This window comes from Bidens hawaiensis, unplaced genomic scaffold (genome assembly GCF_021521415.1).
Source record: "Bidens hawaiensis isolate Kalapana, Puna unplaced genomic scaffold, B.hawaiensis_p1.1 tig00010168_1, whole genome shotgun sequence".
NCBI lineage: Eukaryota > Viridiplantae > Streptophyta > Magnoliopsida > Asterales > Asteraceae > Bidens > Bidens hawaiensis.
In genome coordinates, this window is record NW_027491771.1 from 310,485 (window position 1) to 317,483 (window position 6,999).

At 31.8% G+C, this 6,999-nt stretch overlaps 1 long non-coding RNA gene across 1 annotated transcript; it reads right to left on the reverse strand.

Annotated features, from left to right (window-relative positions):
• Positions 1–5,484: 5,484 nt before the first annotated feature.
• Positions 5,485–6,765, reverse strand: LOC143534465 (uncharacterized). Its single transcript, XR_013135555.1, has 3 exons — positions 6,673–6,765; positions 5,663–5,711; positions 5,485–5,558 (listed from the first exon to the last, which is right to left on the reverse strand). It is a non-coding gene; the product is annotated as an uncharacterized LOC143534465 (long non-coding RNA).
• Between the last annotated feature and the right edge of the window lie 234 nt (positions 6,766–6,999).

Below are 6,999 nucleotides of genomic sequence, written 5' to 3' on the forward strand. Positions count from 1 at the left end.
GGGATTTTTTTGGGTTGTTTATTAAAATATAAATAGTATGGGTGGCAGATAAACCGAGTTAGAGATGATAACGTAGAGCACAAGGTATGTCACAGGGAGATTATAAAAGGTTGACCCTTCCCGGAATCCTGGTTATGTTCTTGCTTCACAATTTGATGATTGCGTTTGGGAAGACTTGATTATTGTATTTATATTTGGGGGTTTGGATTACGATGGTGACTATATAGAGTTGTTGTAACAATTTGAGTAGTAACATGATTGTGTTTTAGTTGTTACATTTTCTGTTTAATGATGGTGAAGTTTTTAAATTGCAAATGGTCTAGTAATTCGAAATAAAATTTGAATTTTAATTTTCTTATGTAAAGAAAAAAGTTTTAAAGCTTTGATAAATCAAACTAGATTTACAAACTTTACACAATATGATTATATTGTGATTTACTATGATTTTATAAAAGGAAATGTTTTTAACAAGGAAAATTCATAAAATGTTCATTCTTTTTATGCGAGTTAAAGAAATGTTTAGGGCTACTAAAAATTCCAAAAGTGTTCATGCAATTACCGTTGGGTCCTACTTTATTTTTTGTCAGACGACTTTTTAGAATAGATGACGATATAAAAGATAGATCGACTTTATAAAAGATGAGACGACTTTATAAAAGTGGCGACGACTTTCTTGGTGTTTTGTTCATGCAATTACCGTCGGGTCCTATCTTAATTTTGTCAGACGACATTTTAAAATAGAGGACAATATAAAAGGTCGACTTAATAAAAGACGAGACGACTTTATAAAAGTGGCAACGACTTTCTTGGTGTTTTGTTCTCTCTCTCTTTTGTAAAGTCGTCCTATGTTATATAAAGTCGTCCCCTCGTTTATAAAGTTCTCCATTTGTTTACAAAGTTGTCATGCATTATATAAAGTCGTCCCCTCTTTTATAAAGTCAACTTATCTTTTATATCATCCTCCATTCTAAAAAGTTGTCTGACAAGAAATAAGGTAGGACCTGACGGTAATTGGATTGACACTTTGGAATTTTATTGTTCTTAAGACATTTCTTTGACTCACTAGGAAGGAATTGATATTTTGAGGATTTTTACTTTTAACAATTTAGTTTTTGTGATATTGTTTTTTCAGTAATAACCAGGCCAATCTCGAGGAAAAGTAACAATAGATTTCAAATTTTATTTTTTTAATATCAAAATTTCACATTTACCAAAAAATAACATTTGTAAACTATTAAATTATACTTGTAATAATTTAAAGTTTTAAACTCATAATTTCACATTTGTAAAAAATAACATCATACATCATAGTAGATTTCAAAATTGATGATCTAGAAGGCTCGAGTATGAGTAATTTGTAACATGCCAAAAAGTAAAATTATCTTTTTTTTTTAAGAACGGCGACTTTCTTATATTTAGGCTACTGCACTCTCTAAATTTGGAGAGCTCCGATGCCCCGCTCTGGCTAGATTATGTTGTCTTAACCGGGCCCACGCTGGCTTCAGAGTTTGGCTTGGGCGTTCCCCCGAGAAACCATACCGCCGACTGCCACTTGACAGCCGTTGTGCCACCACAAGAGCAAAATTCTCTGGCGTAACACACGGTGGGACGAAAACCCGGGTGGGCTCAAAATTCGAACTGACAACCTTTGCACAAGGCCTCGCTCAAATCCTTCATTGCCAATATCTACCCAAATATGACACAAGTGAGATTTGAACTTGAGTCTCCATTGGAAAACCCAAGCCTCCTACTACTAGGCCACAAGTGGGGGATAAAAGTAAAATTATCTAAAAATATATGGGAGACTAATAATAATAATAATAAAAAAAACACTCATTTTTTTTATAAACAAGTTTCTTTCTTGCATAACTGATTCTTTTTCAAATAAATTGATTTTGTCGTGTGAAGAAAAGAAAAAAAAAATAGCACAACATAGATATAAAAAGGGCCAATGTGAGAAAGCCCTATAATAATTTTGCTTAATTGTAGATCGTTTTAAAGTTTTGTGAGAAGTAAATTAGAGGAAGTTTAACGTAAATACATAATGCATCTATCAAAGTAAACCTGACGTATAACTTGTTATAATTTGTTTGTCCGAATATTGAAAAGGTTAAAGTTTACATGTTAAAAAAGCAAGGGCTTGAGACCTTGAGTTTTGATTCTTAAAATAATGGAATAGCATTTTGATAATTACCTTGCTTTAGGCTTTTGATAACCTTAACTTTACCAAACTTTTAGATGAAATATTCTTTTGAGTTTAAGAATATGTGACTTTTGATGTCAGATTATTCCGTGATCATAATAATTACACTAAAAATTATTATAATATTTTTTTCATTTTTAACTATTAACTAAATAATACAATTTTATACTTTTAGCATTATCATTTTGTTATTCTTCACTTACAACCACTTTCAGAAAATATTAAAATATTATACGGTGTGAACACTGAAACCCCAAATTTAACATATCTGTATAACATTTTTCATCTTCTCTGCTAAGAGCCACTTATAACCATACCATATAATTTATAAATTTTCCTCACATATTTTTAGGAAATAGGTTGAGAATGCTTAACATGTAGCTCTCACAGTCTACACACCACATCATAACATAATATAGACAAAAGACTAACTAACTTAAGGGGTTAGGATAAAATAAAAACACACTTGAGCTATGACTCTAAAAACTCAGTATCAATCATATATATGTTTTTAATTAAATTTTGAAACTTATGGTCCACAATCAAAGTTAACATAAAATATAAAAGTAAAGTTACATTTTCTCTCTCTTGAAAAATATATCTAAAAGTTAAAAAAATGTAAAAAAAAATACGAAATATAGTTTTTTTTTATTTTTCGATGTTTTGTATTAAATGTGACAACATATATTACATCTGTAAAAAAACAAAAAAATGATGTTACGTAGGGTTTTCATGAGTTTTCTCAACTCAAAAGGGTTTTCATTCTATGCATGCACCTACCTCAAGTAGATATCCTCGAGGCAGCGACAAAATCTAAAATGCCATAAATAATAATAATAATAATAACAATAATAATAATAATAATAATAATAAAACTATATTACTTTATTAAATAGACTTAATAATATGAATATTTATATTTTATATATATATATAATATACAAGGTTTAAACAGACAAATAGCAAGAAGCATGTAAAGGTGCACAAAGTAGTTTATAGGTCCGAACTGGTTCGAGTTCAATCAAATGCGGTGAACATCAGTTTTTGGCTCATACTGAAGGGGTTTATCAGGGAAAAAAATGATATCGTTTTGTTTGAAACCGGTTTATAACCATATCGGTTGGGGTTAATCGGTTTCAACCAAACCAGATTCTAAATCGCTTTCGGTTTCTTTAAAACCGTTCCCGGTTCGTAACGTGATTTTTTTTTTCATCTCAAGCAGCAGTGTTGAACGTAAATATACTCATTTGAAACCAAATGGGAGCCTAATTCTGTACACAGATTTCAGAGTGGGCTGATAGTCTTTTGGTCCGCCCTCAAATCCACAAATTTTGAGTAGTGAAAATGCGCTTTGCTAACTGTTATGCTTATTGCCATAACTTTAATCAGCGTATAAAAAGGTGTTTACATTATTTAGTACGTTAAGGCTTAAGTGGCATATTTTTTCCAGCTTGGCCGGGGCATGTGAATTCTCAGGGTCGACCGCGTTCATGAGCAACTTACATATATAGCCCCTATGATTTGATTTCCTGAATTACAAAACAATAGGAGTAATGTTGATCAAATATTGATAGAATTGATGTATATGACTTTAGAAACAAGTTCTTATATTAAACATAACGATAACGATACTACTCAAAGGTCATATATGCAATTGGGGGCGTTCAAGGTTGGGTTGGGATGGTTTAGACGAAAATTCCAGGCCGAAGTACCACCTACGTTTTGGGGGAGTCACAAATCCAAGAAACCAAATTGGATGTGTCGGCTGGACATGACAGTTTTACGATTCAGTATTAGCAGTTTGACTGTTTGAACCAATTATTTTCTCAAAACATTAGTCCGTAATGAGCTTTTTAAAATGTTAGAAGTGATTTATGTACATATATACATAACTAAATAGGTGTTCATAGAGACGTAGGATTAAGGTTAAGGAGTTCTAGAGAATGTCATTTTTGTATCTTAGCTTTAGCGTATTGGCTTAGACTATTCTGCATTTTAGGCAGATTTTGCTTGTATTTGTTCTTTTGTTGGTTTGTCTATTTGGATTCTATGATTTTATATGCGCTGGTATTTGATTGTGCCACTTTATCACTATAAGTTTTGTTATTGGTACATGTGTGTTTATATGTTGCATGCTTTGGAGCCGAGGGTCTCTTTGAAAGCAGCCTCTCTATCCTCATGGATAGAGGTAAGGTCTGCCTACATCACACCCTCCCCAGACCCTACCAATAGCTTTTGCTATTTGTGGGTTTTACTGGGTACGTTTGTTGTTGTTGTTTATATACCTAACTAAATACTAAAAATATGTTCCAACCCTCACTCATCATTCCAATCTAAACAACAAAACTTTCTAAAGAATCTTGATGCCCTTTGCTTCAATTTCAACATACCATTGAGTATATAACACTTGTATCTATATGTTATTATACAAAGTTCAAGCTTTTGTCTTCCGTTTTCCATCCAGTGCCTAAAGAAAACAGATGGTTGCGCATTAATAACTTACATTTTTAGAGTGTCGGTATAAGACCGTTAAAAAAGAGTCAAAAGTTGAAAAAGATATGAACTTGAAAGATACCTTGCTTTGGAACATTCTCATGGTCAACACGAATGTGTCACGCACCCTACGAAAAAATGTATATAATAAAACAAAGAAAATTAACTGCTGTGATTTTTTTTCAGAGCATAGTAAGTTCAATCTCAAAGTTTAAGGGAACAATATGCATACTTTGACTATTTATTTTTTTATTTTGAAAGTAATTTGTTTGCCCTGAAGAGTCAAACTTGTTTGGAACAAGAAAGTCAATCACCAGATCAACACCTTACCTAGCATCATTGAAAGTAAAAGGATGTGAAGGACCATCAGGATGGGTCAACACGAACTGTAAATTAAGCCCTGCCGGGATTTTGATCTGCAAATCATTACAAGAAAGTCAAACACCAAGTCAACATATTACCTAAAATTTTGCCATAGTCAACATGGTATTTAGCACATTTAACTAACATTCAAGAAAGAGTGATCCTCAAAGCCATTATACTTGATCATCATTTGACCCGTTTCAGCGAAAATTAAAGAATTTACCCATTTTACATACCACTGTTTCACTGGAATATTTCTCCTCGATGAAAATGTCTTGTGTGCGATGTATCCTTATCTGGTAGTTGACTCGTCTCAACGTAAAAGTTGTTTGTTCCCATTTCTCAGAGTGATCCATCTGCAATAATAACAGCCAAAAGTGAATAACCAGTTCCACAAAGATTAAGAAACACGTTAATAAATATCGCACCTGCAGGGCAACACTAAATGATGCGTAACCCGCTGACATATATCTGTCTATTTCCTGTTGCATTTCTGAATCTGCAAAATACCATTTTCAAGATGACGGGTTGAAACTTGAAAGCACCAAGCTTTTTAACAGAATTATGAATTTGAAAACTGTAAAAAAAAAAAAAAAAACTTACCACATGATATTTTGTTTTGCTCGTTGGCAAAGACTCGCACTATTTGCCCCTGAAAACAAAATAGTTTTACATAGGAAATGCTAAAACATACTATTCTTGTACAACTTTGTATCTAAAGATACTGAAATATGTAACACTAGCTTTCATCCCCCCCGTATTACGGGGTTGTTTTGTTAAACGTGTCTAACACCAACTCGGATTGAAGACTTCAAGAATCTTGGAGAATGTTTTATATAATAATAATTAGTTTATTATTATAGATAAGTTAGTCTTATCTTTAATCCTAACTATATTTGGTTTCAAATTATGTATTTGAAATCGGTTAGGATTAGGAACCGTGGGTTTATAAAAGTCATGTGTCGTTTTCCTAATAAAAGTCGTAGAGAGTTCTACAAATCTCTTGTTTGTGTTCTTGATTCACTTGCTTAAAGTTTAACATGTTTTACATTATTCGTTACTAATATTTATATATTTTTATGGATTTTAATTCTATTTATTGTAAGTAAGTTAATAATATAATTGGGATTATATGATAAAAGGGTTTCAAAAATAAATGAGATATTATAACCCCATTTAGAAACTATCAGGGTTTGATGAGATCCATGACTCACTTTTTTTTTCACTATAAAATGTTGTCTTAATTATAAATAATATCTTTTTAAAAAAATGGATATTAATTTTTAGTATCTCCCTATTTTATAGGATTATCATATCAAATATTTGGTGAGATTAATTTTTAATTTAATTAGATGCTATAACTCGTTTAAGGGCTATCTGGGTTTGGTGAGACCTATACCCGTGAATTCGGGTCAAATGCATGAGAAGCCTCAATTTACAAATAGAGCAATCTGGTGGCTTGAGAGAATGCATGAGCAACCAGAAAACTTTTAAATGTTTCGTTTATATATATTTAAGATTAAGATAGGTTCTACAAAAATTTTGTATTGTTTTCTTGTGATAATAATAACAAATTATTGAAAATAACAAATAGAAGATGCTTAAAAGAGTACCTGTCGATCTTGGTCATCCATTGGTATGCACTCAGCGGCGATAAGTTTATCGACATCATCGGCTGTAACTACATATTTTGGATCTGTGGCTCCTGTCATACAGAAAATTATGGATCAGGAATTGTAAACGAAAAAAACAGCTCGTTAGCTACTCGAGATCGGCTCGCTTAAAGCTCAAACCAAGCCGAGCTTAAGCCGAGCCCAAGCCTAAAAGTAAGCTCGTTTAATTTTATGTAATATATTAAATATATATATATATTTGCATGGTAACAATTATTAGTATTTATAAAAAGAACTATACAACAAATGTTTAGTTGCATATTTAAT